At 34.2% G+C, this 18,455-nt stretch overlaps 1 protein-coding gene across 1 annotated transcript in view; it reads left to right on the forward strand.

The window, feature by feature from the left end:
• Nucleotides 1-18,455, forward strand: part of LOC108578723 (tensin-1-like) — a 171,727-nt gene that overhangs the window by 6,366 nt on the left and 146,906 nt on the right. The gene's annotated exons all lie outside the window — the stretch shown is intronic.

The raw sequence follows: 18,455 nt of genomic DNA on the forward strand, positions 1-18,455 counted from the left end.
AAATTTAATAGATTGCAGCAAGCAAGAAGATAATAAAGAAATTAACAGAGAGGTTAAAAATGTTTCGTCAAATATTTTGTCAGTATTCATAACTATAAAATTAAAAATTCCTCTTTTGAACCGACTATTCCAATTTTCACGTTCTTTGTAGCAGTAATTCTACGCAAATTAACATAACAGCAGAAACGCTGGCAGTTGAAATGTTCATAGAAGTAGAAACAGGTACACGATTAAAGCATAGAGAATTTGCAAGCTTGTTTCATTTGTTGGTCAGCAAGTTTCGACTCGACAAAACTGCAGACAGACTAAAATGAAACGGAATGGGACAATGCTATGCTGTTTTCACGAAGATAGAAACCTTTATGAAAGAAACAAGGTGCTCTTCCCATTCGATGTCATATATAAAATAGGCTATTGGTGTATTGCTGAATTGTAACATGACTTAAATAGATACTCGTAATATAAATATTAATTTTTAAACTGTTTATCATTTTAATGCTAGTAAAATAAAAAAGGCTAATGTATTATACATCTTTCACAATTTGATGAAAGAGCTGCAAGCTCTTTATTATTTTAATACTGTGTGAAATAAGAAAAGCTGATGTGTTATATATCCTTTGCAATTTGACAGTTCTCAATCTTACAAATTAGAACTAAATTTAAAGTTGAAAATAAATTAAAATTAATCTTTATTACTGATATAACTATTTCTGTCACACCCTCGTCAGAATTTACACCACGAGTCTGATTGTTTATTGCAATGCAGGGGATTGAAATGTAAAAAGTTTGTGAATCAACAAATTTGGGTCTTTACCGACCCAAATGAAATTTCTTCCAAACGAATTTTTATTTTTATCGAAAGAAGATTTAAGCACTTGACTCAACAAACAATTGTACAACATAGTAGAGACTTTGATAAGTACTCCACAAATTTTCTCAAATTCTCTGAAAGCTCGAAACAGTAAAAAAATTAGTCTTGAACAAAAACTACCCCGTTTACCTACGGAGGGTAAGTAACGTTAATTTACCGAGATCGCAATATTCCATCAGAAACGAAAGAATGTCAGACAACTGATGGACAGGAGTTTATATCTGTAAATAGCTGTCCATATTGTAACGTTGTTAATCAATATTTTCCGGCGTGCTTCAACCGTTCCGAACTGCAACATCCAGGAAATGAGAAAGTTTCTTTTCCAATGCGGTATCGTACTTAGGTGACATTTCGTCATCGGCTGATTCAATTTCCTCCGATGTCCGGAACGATAACTTTTCTAATATAAGTGAATGAGAGTTTTTTTTCTTTTTCCGCCAGAAACGAACCGTACCTTCTGACACTCCGTGCCACCTGTTACGAAACTCGGCAGGAGATTGTGCGTGTCATTCTCATAAAGGTTTCTCCCAACCCTAAATACAGTCGCGTTTCTCACAGTCACGCAACTCTCGCAAGCGGGTTGGCTTTTTCCCATTAACTGACTCGTTGAATCACACTATTTAGGTTTGCGTTGAATTAGCTGTCGAAAGTGTAAAATCGAAAGTTTCGTTAGTCGATTGGAAGAAGCAGATTGTCTACGTACATTTTTTTATACTAATAATTTAAACGACGATAGTGAAATATTAGAAAATGAAAGTTTCTACCTAATTGTATTTATATTTTTTAACGATCAAACGAGAATCATAATAATGTTTGCAGAAATCGAAATAACTATTCTTTTATTAATACAAATACGAATTAATAAATATACCTTATCGTAAAATGAAAATTAATGTTTGCAAAAATTGAAATATCCATTTTCACTGTAATGTGTTTTCATGATAGCTGAGCATGAAGGCAAATGGATACCTTTTACGTAAAAGTGATTCAAACAAGAATGCAAATGATGGATTACTAAATAAATAAGAGAAAATTTGTTTGTCAACTTGTTTAGATTACGTAAAATCGTCGATATTTTCTTGAAATTCACGGAAGTCATTTACTCTCTGTAATGCTTGGAAGATATGTTACTATAGTGACACCAACGACGTTACATTGATCAATTCACTGATTTGTTTCACGCTGAATAATAGCGAAAGATCAGTCAAGATTCGATACCACAATGTATTTTTACACAGTTATTACTACCGAGGCTTCCGGGTGTAAGCCGTGTCTTTATGACAGAAATATTCCAACGTTTCGTAAGCATTGGAGCTCACTTCATCAGGGCTCGAATGACACGCTGGCACAGTATCACGTTGGAATATTTCTGTCATAAGAACACGGCTTACACCCGGAAGCCTCAACAGTAATAACTGTGTGATGCCGGCCCGTGAAAGCCTCCAATCGATGTATTTTTATCTTACGTTCGTACCGTAGAACAACGAGTTCATCTTATTCTACAATACTCGTAAGAAAAAGAAAAGAACAGTAAATAATCATGACATTTTCTTACGTCCTACTTCGAAAATTCTTTAGAGAATTATTATCAGTGTGAAACCATTTTAACAGATAGTCTTCTAACCATTCTAACAAATGTCTTGATAATGATAATAATAATGCGTATATACGCACTAGCTCAGGTAATCGTTTCTTATTTAACCCTTTCGTGACCAGAGGGACGCATATGTCATACTTGAGTACTAAAACAAAAATTAATCTCAATTTGGTATTCGTTGCACGCGATGATCGCTAGATGAATCACAAATTTAGAAAAAAGATACTTGGGTCACGAAAGGGTTAACGAAACTGGAATCCGTCATCCATATTGTCGTTTTCTTAGAAGTGTGACACATCTAGAAACTTGTTTCACTAAAAATAAAATCAAAATTACGCTATTTAACCCTTTCGGTAGATTATCGGCAAAACCTTTCTCTTCGACGTTTAAAAATTTGAAATTTATCATTTTTAAATTTCTGTTATTAAATTAAAGTGATATTACTCGAAGGATCGAATTTTAAGCAAAATTTAGGGATTGAATTGAGGCGAAATTGTGCCAAAAGTCAGGAAAAAATTTTCAAAGCGCCTGTAGGCGTCAATAGCAGTGAAACGGTTAACAAAACAATGTCGCAATTCAAAATACGCCTATTTTAACCCTTTCTATATTAGTAAGCAATACACATAAACAATATTTCATCAGAGACCCTGAAAACCCAAAGAAAATTACCTAAATTATAAAAGAAAAAAAAGTTTTCATTACTAAATGAGTAAATAATTAATAACGTTCTACCGCAAAAAGTTTCAACCAACTTCCCGAAAAGTTTACTTTCATCAGTTATGTCACTCTTCTAGGATTATCCAGGAATGGTACATTCATTTACATAATAGCATTTATTTTCACAAATGCTTTAATTCACCAAACTTTCAACGTTCCCATAATTCATCCATATTTCACTCGTCCAAATTTCACGATCCCCTAAATCTTTCACGAAAGCATCGTCTCAGCACGCGATACTTCGATATTGCACCCCGTGTTCTTAGCAGAGAAACAATGTTAACTTCGCCTAACGTTTTCTTTCTCTCCTGGACCGTGTAGCCTTACTCTCTCCTAAGACATGAGCTCGAAAACATCGCGAGCCACGAAGAAGCTGGTCTCTTCGTAGTTACGGGGAGGGAAGTCCGGATTTCCCTCGGAAGCTTTTCTCTCCCGGGACCAAAGAAAGTTTCAAGGACGGCGTTCAGGAACGTATCAACGACGGAGACAAAAGGAGGGAACCGGGAATCTTTCATCTGCCCAAGTCAGGAGGCTTCTTGTAACGGTTACAGGTTTTCAACAACGTACGTCGCTGATTTTACATTCGTGGTCTCTCTCGGCTACCGCTCTTTCTTCGTGCGTTTCTGCTGAGCGACGGAGAGAATCCTCCGCGATACATCCTGCGGTTGAACGTAAAAGTTTCCTAAAGGGTCCCTTGAAAACATTACTTATAACCTGAGCAAGTGGAATGAATGATATCGTGGAATTGAAAATCGCGGGAAATTTACGAGTTGCTTGCACTTTTATGAAACTATCCAGAGAAATTGTGCCTATTTATCGCAGAGGAATGGTGATAAAGCTTGCGCAAGCAGAATTTTATATTAAAAATTGTAGGTTATGGCGAATGACACCGTTACGGGATAGATAAGAATGTGATCGTTTAAAAAGAGTTATTTTTTGATAATATATAAAGATATTTAGATGAGGTGTTGATTATAGAGGTTGTTGATCTCTCTAGTTTTCTGAATAAATCAGTTTTTAAGCTTAATATGTATGTGTTAGCGTGTTGCAATTTTTTCTTTGTATTCCTTTGCCTTGATTGTTGGAACTTCACATTAACTTTTGCATAGAATTGTTGGATCTTTACGTTTGTCTTTATTTCTGATGTACCATAGTGCGCGAACAACTATTCCGAGTATTTTCAATTGGAGTAACTCTAATTTAATTACACGATTCGTCGATGATATTCCCCATAGTGGTATTCCATGCACTGCATAAATGTTGATTTTCTCTTATTTAAAAGTATATAACAAGCAAGAAGACGATAAACAAATTAATGATAAGCTTAAAACTGTTTCATCAAATATTTCGTCGATATTCATAACTATAAAGTAAAAAATTCCTCTTTTTGGGTGCCTATTCCAATTTTCACGTTCTTTGTTGCAGCAATTCTATGAAAATTAACATTAACAGCAGAAACCCTGGCAGTTGAAATGTTCGTAGAAGTAGAAACAGGTACACGATTAAAGCATAGAGAATTTGCAAGCTTGTTTCGTTTATTAGTCAGCAAGTTTCGACTCTGCAGAGAGACTATAACGAAACGGAATGAAACGATACTGTGTTGCTTTCGTGAAGATGGAAATTTTAATTTTGAAACATCACCATATAAGATGATTACAAGTTATTCTTCTTTACAGTTAGGAAAATTATTACTGAAAAACTAATATGGTATATTAACAACATTTCATTCGCGAGAATTCCCTTTTTTCTTCTCTTCTTCTAGATCTTAACCAAAGTAAATAGACGTACATAATTTATTTTCTAAATATGCATCAATAAAATTCAAAAATTTACTCTCTTTCTCATTTATCGGTCGTTCACATGATTAGAAACTGTGGCGTCCCGAAAGGATTAAGTTAGTAAATACTGTCTACAACTGACAAGCAATTGAAATGCGCGCGCTGCGGGCTTCCTCGGCGGTACGGGAGTGGGGGGAGCGACGTAGAAAACATCACGTTTTCGTAAGGCCACGTTTTTGAATAAATGATATAAGTTACGAACCTATTTAAGATAACGCAATCTTTCTTTTCTATGTGATCCACATTAACATATTCCTTCATTTCATATTCAATTCACTTAGCTCAGGCTGCCTTGGTTATTTAAAATATTTTCTGTAGTTAGAACCAAGCATATTTAATCCTTTGAGTTCTTTATGTAAGCTGAGACGCATACAAATTTCACGCTGGACTCGCGCAACTAGCTTCGTGGTTTCCTTGGCAACGGAAACGAAGTGAGCATATTCCGTTTTATTTCCGCATAAAACTTGAGTAGTGGCATTGCTTTGCGTAATATATTTGGAAAGTTTACACAGACGTTATAAAAGAGCTTCACAATTTGCGAGCTTAGGTGTTCCAAGATGCATGCGTTGTAAAATATATCCGATACATTCGATTTCATATGTACACTGCAGTTCAGATTTATTAGGACACCCGTTATATTCATACAGAAGTTATTATACGATTTAACCCTTAACTATAGACATCTGTCTTTGAGATGTTACATGGATGTGTAATCTCTCTTTAATGAACATTTGAAGAAGTACACTTCCGTTCATAAGTATTAGAACACCCGTTATATTCGTATGGAAACTATTATACGATTTAACCCTTAACTACAGACGTCTGTGTTTGAGATGTCACATGGGTGTGCAGTCTTTCTTTAATGAACATTTAAGGAAATACACTTCCGTTCATAAGTATTAGAACACCCGTTATATTCGTATGGAAACTATTATACGATTTAACCCTTAACTACAGACGTCTGTGTTTGAGATGTCACATGGGTGTGCAGTCTTTCTTTAATGAACATTTAAGGAAATACACTTCCGTTCATAAGTATTAGAACACCCGTTATATTCGTATGGAAACTATTATACGATTTAACCCTTAACTACAGACGTCTGTGTTTGAGATGTCACATGGGTGTGCAGTCTTTCTTTAATGAACATTTAAGGAAATACACTTCCGTTCATAAGTATTAGAACACCCGTTATATTCGTATGGAAACTATTATACGATTTAACCCTTAACTATAGACATCTGTCTTTGAGATGTTACATGGATGTGTAATCTCTCTTTAATGAACATTTGAAGAAGTACACTTCCGTTCATAAGTATTAGAACACCCGTTATATTCGTATGGAAACTATTATACGATTTAACCCTTAACTACAGACGTCTGTCTTTGAGATGTCACATGGGTGTGCAGTCTTTCTTTAATGAACGTTTAAGGAAATACACTTCCGTTCATAAGTATTAGAACACCCGTTATATTCGTATGGAAACTATTATACGATTTAACCCTTAACTACAGACGTCTGTCTTTAAATTACCATTGATGTATATTCTCTCAGACTACTTTGACGATTTTATTTATTAAATCACTATATAACTATTTTACTTAACGAACATATATTTGTTTGTTAAGGTTTTTCACAATATTTTATAGAAACAATATGTTCATAATGTTGTATAAAAAATTTGGAAGAATTATTTTGTTTATGTTTCATAGGTCAATATTAAATTGGCCTACAAATTTTCACAAGAAGTTATCAAAATATTCGATTGACGTGACGCCGTGTGTAACCCTTTCGTGACCAGTGGGTCGCACGGGTTCCACTTGAGCACTCCGGCAGAAATTGATCTCAATTTGGTATCCGTTACAAACGCGATGATCGGCAGATAAATAAAAACTTACTCGGTCACGGAAGGTTTAATAAGAGAAAAATGAAAACACGCTAAATTTCATTCTTAATGCGCGTGCATTTAAACTTAAATATGCTCTTAGTGACCAGCAGTATTAATGATCATAAAAGAATTTCGTACATTTGGGAAAGGAACCCGTGTATTGGCCTGTAAATCAAGATGGTACACGAGATAAATTCCGAGTTTGCACAGTATCCAACAGACTGTTTTCTACCTCTTAAATTGTGGAACAACACGGTCGTAAACGGTCACCCTAAAGAGATACCCTCGACGATCAACGCGGCCAATTTCTTCAATTGGCCACGATGTACCTACCATTTTTTTCGCCTCTACTTCATTTCATGAATAAAAACATCGTCTGGGTTATTTGGCAGAGTTATCGACTGTTTTATAGAATCCTCGAAATTTGACATAATTTAATATAACAGACTGTATGTATAGAGAAATGTTACGATAAGTAAACTGTTTCTCTTACCTTTTGATTTGATTTGATTTTTTTAAGTTCTAATTCAGTATTAGTATTCAATAAGTGACTTTCTGTAGTGCAAATACACTATGAAAATTAATCGCAGATTTTTCTCTCTCAAAAATATTTATAATGGAAATTGCAACAAAAAGAAAATTATTGGACCGATCACTTTTGAAAGATTTCATTAAATAGTTAGTAAAATAGAAAAAATTGTTGTGCAGATTAAATTACCAATTTCGTTTCTACAATGAAACGTTCATTAATGAAAATTGAAATTCTCATATTTTTCATATTTTCGTGAAAAGTAAATTCCTTGGAAAGTTTGGGAAAAATTCGCATTAATAATTAATTAAAAATAATCCGTACAATGTCATGTTTGCACTAGAAAAATATTAAAATTGAAATTTCCGCAGGCGACCAAAATTATAATATCACATTCACCTGCCACCAATTAATTACGCGAAGATCGAACACTCTTGGTTGCTGCTCGCACTGATAACGAACCAAACAGCAAAAGCACAGAAATTCGGTAGCACAAAAATTGTAATAATTATTATTTATTATTTAAAATTTGCAGATAATAAACGTTTCTCTCATGAAATACTAGAAAATTGCTTTCTTCGTAGAATTCTAAAAATGAATACCTATGGTATAATAAAAGGTGGTTAATAGTTAATTTCTAAAAATAATTGCAAGTCTTTCATAGTGCTTGAAATGAATATTAAACGCCATAGCAGATGTACGAAGAATTCAGTTCATCTCTAAACTATCTAATCTTAACTTATGTTCCTTCTTCGTAAAATTCTAAAAATTAATACCTATGGTATAATAAAAGGTGGTCGATAGTTAATTTCTACAAATAATAGCATCTTTCGTGGTGCTTAAAATGAAATGAAATTTAATTCTAAAATTTAATTAAAGAAGTAAAATTAATTCTTGCAATTCGAATATGATAGGTATATAGAGAAGTCCAAGACCTACAAATTACAACCAGAATCATGACACATTCGTAACTCGTCCTGTACATCATTAAAAACGTTACAATTATTTTTCCCAGCATCGTTTGTGCTTACCTTTAAATAACGTCTGAGACGTACACATTCAAGGTAAAAATAGCAGGAAGAAAAGTTTATCAAAACGCGTAGGTATCATTGCGTAATCGTTATTTCCATAATGGTGAGAAGCCTCGAGAAGAATGTTCCGTTCTTATACAACTGCCAGACGAAAGCACTCTCAGGTGCCCCTGTTTGCATGTAAAACTTTTAAAAAGATTGTCTGTAAACAGTCTGCGTTTCTTACTCTCCCGAGGAAAGAAGACGAAAGAGGAGGACCGTCCACGATGGGATGCTTACATTTCTCCATTTTATCTCCCATCTGTTTGTTTCGTCGAACGTTTGCGAAAGTTTGATCCTATTCACGAGGCGATTTACCGATAACACTTCACCAAATAGTCACTTTCAGTCGATAAAAGTGAACGAAGGATATTTGTGTTGGTCCTGCAGTCCAAATAATAATGCTCAAATGTTTAAAACGTTTCAGGAATTTCCTCCTTCCTCGAGTTACACTTTTTCGAAGCTTCTTTAACTTAGAAATCCGTTTTTCACAAAACACGAACTATATTTTCCTGACGTTCTGGGCAATAATTGTTTCAACTCGAAGAATATACTTTCTAGGATAATCTTTCTATTTTTATCCTTTAAATATTTTCATATTCTGCACGTATAAATTTCAATGTTCACCATCGTCGGACAGAGTGAGTTAAAGTACTGTTTTCTGGAAAATGATTGCACAGGAAATTCTGTTGTAACCTCTTGACACGTTACGAGGAATATCTGCAAAGCTGTGAATCTTCTAAAGTTTAATATCGAAATAAACAAGGTCTCTTTATTTAGCAATAATTTTTAGAAAATAACGCGTGCAACATCGTGCGAAGTTTATTTTCGAATGGAAAAATGAATATGCGCTGTCGGTCGTTCTTTACTTCCTAAAATCGTCAGTTTTACATGCACATGTAAATGAACTTGCAGGTTAATTGATATATCTGTTACTGCAACAAAGTGACGATACTTCGTTTGCACATTTTTAATCAAATTTCGTGTTGTACGGTATAGAAAGTTCCAGGTTGGATTTAACCAGTGTGCAGGATTGTTTGAGCTGAAGCTCGTCACGGAAATATTCGAAAAAAGTTCCTTTTATATCCGAAATCTGCAGTAAATGAGAAAAATTGCCCTGTAACGTGGCATTACGTTGAAATTTCTAGTTTCCAGAAATAAAAATTTACATCGCTTTGGTAATAAACGAAAAGCGGTAAAACGGTAAATTTTCGTGTCACAGAAATCTTCGTATGTTTAAAAAATCGAAAATACATGTCAGACTAAGGAATATCCACAGTTGCTCCGTAAAATATTTATGAACTTGCATTTATAGCGATGTATCTTGTTTAATTAGAAAAAGATCGGGTTAATGTTTTTTTCGTTATGAAACGTCATTTATTTAGGATTAAGTATTGTTAATTTCATGCATTTTCGTATATGACATTGTAATACAAATTAATCGAAATTATGTCTAATTATGATACGACATAAATATTCAGACACTTAACAAAAATGAATATTTAATATTAAGAATATTAATATTTAAGCATAACTTAAATATTATGAATATTTCTCTGTATCGTGTTTAATACTTGCTTTGTTAGTGATCTAATGCATGTGACATGAAAATTTGATATTTTTCATTGCTTAAAGAATTACCTAAAAAAAAAAAGTTTATTCGTTTCTGTTAACCAGAACCTATAATGCAATGTAACACTAGGTTCTCTTATTTACAGCAGTTTTACAACAGTTCTACAATGCAGAAAATAAAATCGCAACGGTACCCAAATATTTGTACTTGAAATACCTAAAATTATTCGCCTAACATTGTCCCGAGAATTCGTTAACACTCGACTGTTAATTAATTTTGTATCGTACCTAAAAATTCGGTCAACTATTCCGTGGAAAATGAACTGGTAGAAAGAGAAGATAATAGTTCCCGAACTAACGAAAAAATTCCAATGAGTTTCGTCGCTTAGGTAGTCGTTCCGCGATTATGCATACCGCGAACCAAAAATTCTTGGGCGGTATAATTTTTCGAGTAATACCTCGACAGTCGACCGTTTCATTATTCCGAAAGTTGGAAGTTTTGAAGAAGCCTAGCAGACACTGTCGTGAACGTGGAACTCGCGAAGAAAGGATAGCAAAGAAGGATGAACGGGACTCTGAGTCGCCAAGTAGTTGCAAGAATATTTCTCTGATGCCTTGTCAGAGGGAAAGTTTCTAAGCCAGATTTATAAAAGCAAACGTAATCGATGAAAAGTTTCGTAGCGATAACCTCGTAGTTTTTACTTACTCGATGAATGCCGGTGTGTTATGCGTGTTGTGAAATATTGCGTGACAATTGAGCCAGTTAGAAGCCAAAGTGACCAGCTCCGTGAAATAAAATTTGTTAAATTTGTCTTATTTGCGAGAAATTAGGCAACAAGCGTGTGTGTTGACACTAAAATTGGAAGAATATGAAAAATTTTCACCTTTGAGCGGCTCAATTTCAGGTAGAAGTTGATGTTTTAGACTGGAAACTTTACAGTAATCAGAGAATGAACGATTAATTACACCCAACGAAGTGAATAGAGCACAGAAAAATCGAAGTATTACATGCACAGTAGTTTTTATTAAAACAATTTTTAATCACAAGTGATCGTACTGAATTATTTAATTATTATTCAGCTATGTTCAATTTAAATTTTGCAATCAAAATTCTGGTTCATCCATATTTTGTATCTGGGTAGATATATAATTTACATACAAGTTACAATTTTCAATATATTATTCAAACCAGTGGACTAAATTCAAATCTGTTTACACAGCCACATTTGTCGTTCGGAAATACAAATTTCGTCAATTTACACCATCGCTCTATCTCTAATCGGTTTCGGGATATTGAACTGAATATGTCACGCCCTGTATTACGTTGTAATGCATTACCGCCGATTTTGAGGACGATTTTCACCCCTTCGATGATAAAAATAGGCGTCGAATATTTTTTTGAGATCTACCATATACCAAAATTTTATCAAAAATTGCCGATTATTACCTTAAAATGCATATTAAAACTGCAAAGAATAATAAATAAGAAGAAATATTATGTCATCCCATAAGTTCCTGTCAAATTTTCTAATTTAGATCAATATTTCCAACGATCCTTCAAATTTGTTTAAAAAAAAAAAATAAAATAGAAGCACTTTCTCGTTTCACAACTTTTTCCTATTTTTTTTTCTCGGTAAAATCATTATGTCGTCGCTATAGCATTTCCTTCGATTTTCATTAAAATGTGGGATGACTTAATACAAGACAATTTCAATTTCACCCAGATAAAACGTATTCTTGCAATTTATGTATATTCGATATACAAACAAAAGCTGATTAAGTGTCATCTTACCCTGTTTGTACATTTTCATACACCATATCTTCCATAAAAAATTATTCGAATCGTAATGCAGCAATGATACATAATAGAACTTGCGAAAACAAAAGAGGTTACTGATAGCAGAAGATGCCTTTTGTTTGCACACTTTTTGTATGCACCTCGTTGTGCTTTCTTCCTCTTGTCCCTTCTCTTGCTTCTTTTCTCCGGCTAAAGGCTATTTACGAGAAATACTGTCACAGCAAAACAATTATTTCAATTGTTCCTGTGTAAGTACCACTGCTCGGGTTTGTTGCATTTATCGCTCATTGTACTCAATGGAAGGCATGTTACGCGTTTCACTTGTAACAATACGGACAAATAGAAGAATTCATCGCGCAGATATTGTGCAGGTGTAGAGAACAACCTTTTTTCTTCTTCTGTCAAATAGTGGTACTTATGCCGTATTAATGCATCGAAACGTTGCCTCACATAGCTGTGGAAAATAATTAGAGGGAAATTGTAATTAATTTTGCCACATACCTTCAGGAATTGAAAAATTAAACTCAGTTTCAATTAAGGATTATTTTTTTTTTGCAACTTGTCGCGACATGTGAATGAAGTAAGAGAATATACGTTTATTAATGTTTATCGAGATATGTATAATTACAATGGAAGTTTTCTGTAAAATGAAATACTTGCGAGCCTCAGAAAGGAGAATGTAAAATGTAGGAAAAGAAAAGTTAGATTGGCGGTCGGTTTTCTATTTCAAAATAAGGTGCTCTGTCACCGATATTTTTCGCGTTAACTGAAATACTTTTCCATGGACGGTAACAGATAATATTTTTATTTCGATAAATCTTTCAAGTGTTTTCGTAAATGTTGAACACACTGTTTACCAATTATGAATATTTACGAGCAAATATATCTGAAGAGACGAGTTAAAAATATTTTCCATATTTAAAACATTACAAATAATTTTCTCTGTAAGAAACATTTAATTTTGTAATTATTTCAAACTTACGGTTAAGTCGACACTTGAAACATACGTACATCAATTCAGTATTAAAAAAGAACAGCCTCTAAAAAGTATAATAAAATTGTCGAAGGATTAAAAAGTATTTGCAATGGTAACAAAATAAATTTCGTAGTTTAATCGTACCCTCGTAGAAGATTGATTAAATATTTGCATGTTTGAATAATTTAATTGAATAATTATTCAATATAGTATAGCTAGGAAACTTCGTTTCATTAAAGCCAAACTAAACTATTTTACTTAGAACGCGGTGAAACAAAGTTTGCTCTTTGACGCGTTTCCTTTATGGAATTGCCAACTGTACGGAGTCATTGAAACGTGTAAACGTCATTTCATCGTGAATTCTATTCAATCGTTATCCAATGTAAATTGAAAAATATATTACTTGGTTGCTTTATAACTAAATATGTAGTTATGCTTTAAGGTAGAGTGAAATTTAATCTTATTCAGCTCGTAGTAATTTTAATATTCATGCTGAAAGTAGTACTATTTCACAATAATAGCAGAAATAAGAAAGTATAATACACATGTATAAACCAGAGTTGGGCAAAACGTAATCCGATTAATGATCGAAAATTGCGATTAATATAAAATCCAATTATTAATCGTGACTACTGATTACTAAATAATCAGTAATCGTTGATTAATGAATAAGAAAGGAATTAGAAGTTGTTGTAATCAGTGTTCGTGATTGCTTTATTGATCATGAAATGATTACATTTTTGATTATGATTTAATCTGTACTTTCGCTGTAATAACAACACTGTGAACATTTATTTAGAAATATATTTATTTTTTACATAGTTTTGCATAGAAAATCCTTAGAACAAGTTACTTATTTATTTTTAGTGTAATTTGCTTTTAATACAACTCGCATTTGAAACATTCCGTATAAAATACAATTAATCATTGAATGATTAGAAATTACAGAAGGTAATCACGATTACTGATTTATCTCAACGATGATTGACTGACTAATGATTACAGTTGCTATGATTACATTAAATAATCGATTACGAAAGAATTAATTACTGCCCAACTCTGGTGTAAACGTATTCAATTTTGGAAGTGTGTTGTTAAAAAAATTTATCTAAACTTGAGCAATAACACTACTATAAAAGGAACACCGAAACCAAAACCGTAAAATAAATGTAGAATAGAGATTAAAAAAAAAAAAAAAACTCTGATAAATCTATGAGGAAAATACATTGCTTCCCATTTTAGTGAATACATAGAGAAAGAGATAAACGATTATTTAACTAAAAAAGCGTATAAATCGAAAACAGTCTAAAAATATGTTACGTTTGAAAAAATTACACTGATAAATAGGAAATATAATTTCCAATATACACTTCCGTTGATAAGTATTAGGACACTTATTGAATGTGAAGCAAACGTAAACAGTCTTTGCAAAATTATTAATTACCTGTCGAAAACGAATCAGTGTGGAAGTCTTCCAAATAAATATCTATTGAATATGTCGCAGCAAACATTCACACGTTATTGAGTCCAAAGTGAATATGTTGTAGCTCGTTGAACTTTTCTCAGCAATATAATATATAATACATAATATAGAAACAATTATAGCTGTCAATTTAAAAATATTCGTTGTCTCATCACTCCGCGAAAAGCATTGCAAATTTGAAAAATCTGTTCAAGCCATCCAAGCTCTTCTGTTTTTCTCACAAATCTATCAGCTACGTGAAAAACGCTAGAAATCAATAACATAAACGCTCTATATATTTTTATCAACGATACTAACTTCGATAAAGAAATGTAATACCATTCGCATAATACCTTTTTACACAACGAATGGCAGTGTTGCAAATAAATGACTCCCTACGAAAAACTAACTACAATATGTTAAATACAAGCTTGAAACCTTAAGGTACAATAAATTTAACAGTAAATTAGTTAATAGCGAAGAGAATAACTACATTATTTCTCGGTCATTTTTAACGTTTTGTCAAAATTGTAACTTTTAGCCCCAGTCACCCCTACTGCTGAAAGTTTCCATTTTTGTTTGGGCAAATGTCAAGTAAAGCAATACACCGAGCTGTTCTTAAAATAATCCCAAGAAAAGAATAAGGCAGTGAGATTCTTACCTTCGTACATCGGCCAAGTTCAGACTCAAGGTCAGGAGGTCTCATTATCAGCATTGTTTCGCTGTAACGAGGAGAGCCTCAGGAGCGAGAAGCGTGAGGGCCAAAACTCGTCTCCTTCATCAAGCGACAACGGACGGCGCACTACTCCGAGTCTCCCACGTGTTTCGTAATTATTTCACGTGGTCCCGGCAGCAGCTTCAATTAATTGCGAACCGAAACGAAAGGAGCGTGGCGCTGTGCTTTAATAATGCGACATCCCCCGCTCTCTCTCCTTTCCTCTTCCTAGCCATTTGCCTTCTACGCCGTTCCCATCGCTCGACTCCTCTCGTCGCGTGTACGTATTTCTCTGACGGACATCAGAGACGAACTTTTAAGCACCGCGCCACAGGGGCAAATGGAGTTAACGACCGCTAAAAAATATCAGACGCGGGTACAATCGAGGAAGAATTCTCTCTAACGAGAAAACGAGTTGTTTTCAGACGAAATACACCTGACTGTTCGTCAATGATTAATTGCGGCTTTTCTTTTGTGTCGAGGTTTCGGAGAGACGATTTCTCGATACTTGGTTTTTCGCGAATCAAAGCGTATTCGAGTTGTATTGTAAGGAAAAATGTTTCGATAGAAATTCCGCATAAATTCGATAATCTTGAAGTTGGAAAAATGGAAGAATGAGGAGACGAAGGAGTTTTCGACAAAATATGATAGTATTAAGAGTAGAGATGAATTCTTCTCGACTGGATTCACGTAATTGATTCAAAGCCATCGAGTTTCTATCGCTGCCAGAAAAATGGCGGAAGGTCGTCAATAGTAGTGGAAATTATTTCGATGTGCGATCACTATACACATAGAAAATTCATTTCTACACCTTATGTAAATCGCCGGAACGTATAATTATACAAGACGAGGCAAGAAGTGTGGTACAACCGAGTATGGAGTGATTCTAGATATAAAACTGAACCGAAAATGAAGAATACAATTTTTTCGTTTGAAACTGCGTTTTCGAGAGAATCGAGTTTGAATAGTTATCGAGTATACGCGTGCGCTTGACAATTTCCGGGCTTCGTGTTTTTATTAACAAACAGTGACAGTACCTTTAACTATATTAATTATATAATTATAATTCAAAATTAATAATACGCTACAAGAAGGAAGAAATTAGTTTATTATTCGAATTATTAAAAAATACATCCCTATGGCTTTATCGAACGGTGACATTTTCTGGTCTTCTTTTTCATTAATACACAAAGTAAGTCAACACGTGTTTGTTGACAAAGCTTGTGCGATTCTTTCGTTTAGCTGCAAAAAATTGACTCTGTTTTCCACGTAGACTATTTCTGTACGAAATGTGACATCACCGATGCATATCAACAACAAGGTACGAACGGAAGCAATAGTTTGTAGGTTTATAAATATAAATATTTGCGGTTCCAAACGAACAAATTTCGTTTAAATTTGGTTTGTTTTTTCATGTAGAATCATCCTCTGCCCGATTGCACCACGCGTTCCTGCCTCACCCTGTATAACAATTTCTGTGCGTTTGATTTACTCCTCTTTTTCATTCGTAAACACGAAATACAAAGAAAAATAGGAATATGCGAAAAATGCAGTAACCGTAAAAGCTATTTCTACGATAACTGTGGACGTGAATTAAAATACAACACAAATAGCCTATACACAAAAACAAAAAATGAATTTGCTGTAGCTCTTTAAATTTGTCTCAGTAATCGCTTTCCCTGATATAAAAATAAAAGAAAAAAATTCGTGGTTTCGTCGTTCCACGAAAATCGTTGCAAATTTAAGAGAATCTATTGAAACCAACGTATTACGCATAAAAAATAATAATATATCAAAAGTAAAAATAAAAAAAGAACTAAGCGACTCTTCTCCTGATATAAAAGCAATTACAGCTTTCAATTAAAAAAAAAAGGTCCCGATATCGTCGTTCCACGAAAATCATTGCAAATTTAACCCTTTCGCAACGGCGGAACTAGCCGTCAGTACGCCACTAACGAACGGGTCGTCGTGCCATTAGTGCACACCATACACATTAAGAGTATCTCGCGTTTTTCTCGCGATAAAGGGAATGTTGTTGAGGCCTTGTTCTGTATTTCAAAATAAATCTTCACTTTGAGTTGTCGAGGCGCTAGCCAATGCGACGCGCTTAGTGGATGCCGGATATAACCGGCGCTAGCCAATGTGAAGCATTTAGCGGATGCCGGATATAACCGGCGCTAATCGCGAAAGGGTTAAAAGGGTCTATTCAAGCCATCGTATTACGCATAAAAAATAATAAAACTTTCACTTTACGAATTCATTGACGCGAGGGAAACACTTGCAATCAAGGTTAGAAACGGAACGTCGGATTAAAGGACGAGACACGAGGAAAGAGAGAGAGAGAGAAAGGGAAAGACCAAAAGGTCGAACGAGGAGAACAGGCAAGCTTTAATCCTTACGCAGGATTTCGATGGATTTAGAGTGTCCGACACATGAGTGAGAGCCAACAATGCTTACCTACCTGGTGCAAGCGATTTCGCTGCTCATCATACAACATCAAGTGAGCTTATGCGATTAACCTGTTCGGAGTGCAGAAGGCCACTCCTTTAGTTTATAGTCTTCCACGTTCACCATGTGGATTTCTGGAAATTCGTGAAATTTGCATTCAACAGACCTGAAGTTTGTTCAACATCGTCAAATTTCCACGCAGCTCTGTTCATTAAACTGTGCATTAATGTCTTTACACAGGATGCCCGTGTAAATCGTTGCACAACCGACGAAGGAAGTGTTTCCTTGTAAATAAATAAGCAAAAAATGTCGAATAAAATTCCACTTGCCTAATTTTCGAGAAAAATAACTCTGAATATGAAATTATAATACTACAGGTTTAAATTAAACGAATTCAGTGCAATATTTAATTAGTAACCTTGCTCGGTTATTTTGTATAAAATAACACGAAGCAGTTACGTTGTCCTCGTTAACCTGCGTAATTCATTATTAAGAAATAAGTGTAATATGTTTTGATTTTTAAGTTCTTCAAAAGCAAAAATAATCCATTTCTGTATTTACTTAAAACTTGCTGTTTCCTCAACATAAACATCTGTTTTCATATATTTCCACTGGTGTTAATTCTGGTAAAAATCCAACAATTCCGCGAATCTCGTTCACCACTATCGTATACAAAATTCACTAACGTTTACACCAGAATATTAGAGTCAAAGAATAGTATAATCTGGCATGATTTAAACTAAAAGTTTGATCACTCTCAACTGGATAGCCTTCGAATATTGGCGCAAACGAATTTTTAGCTGTAATATCAAATCAAACAGGTATCAAACTACAAAAAAGATTGCAGACTCTGTGGACGTTCAGTGTTGCCTCGTGGCTTTCACAGCTGATTCTACATCCCTGAATCGGTAGAGATCTGTTGAAAAAAGGTTCCGCAAAGTTCATCTTGACGTTGAGTTTCAAGGATCGTTTTTC

The sequence above is a fragment of the Habropoda laboriosa genome, unplaced genomic scaffold, assembly GCF_001263275.1.
Source record: "Habropoda laboriosa isolate 0110345459 unplaced genomic scaffold, ASM126327v1 scaffold3, whole genome shotgun sequence".
In the NCBI taxonomy this organism is placed as follows: domain Eukaryota; kingdom Metazoa; phylum Arthropoda; class Insecta; order Hymenoptera; family Apidae; genus Habropoda; species Habropoda laboriosa.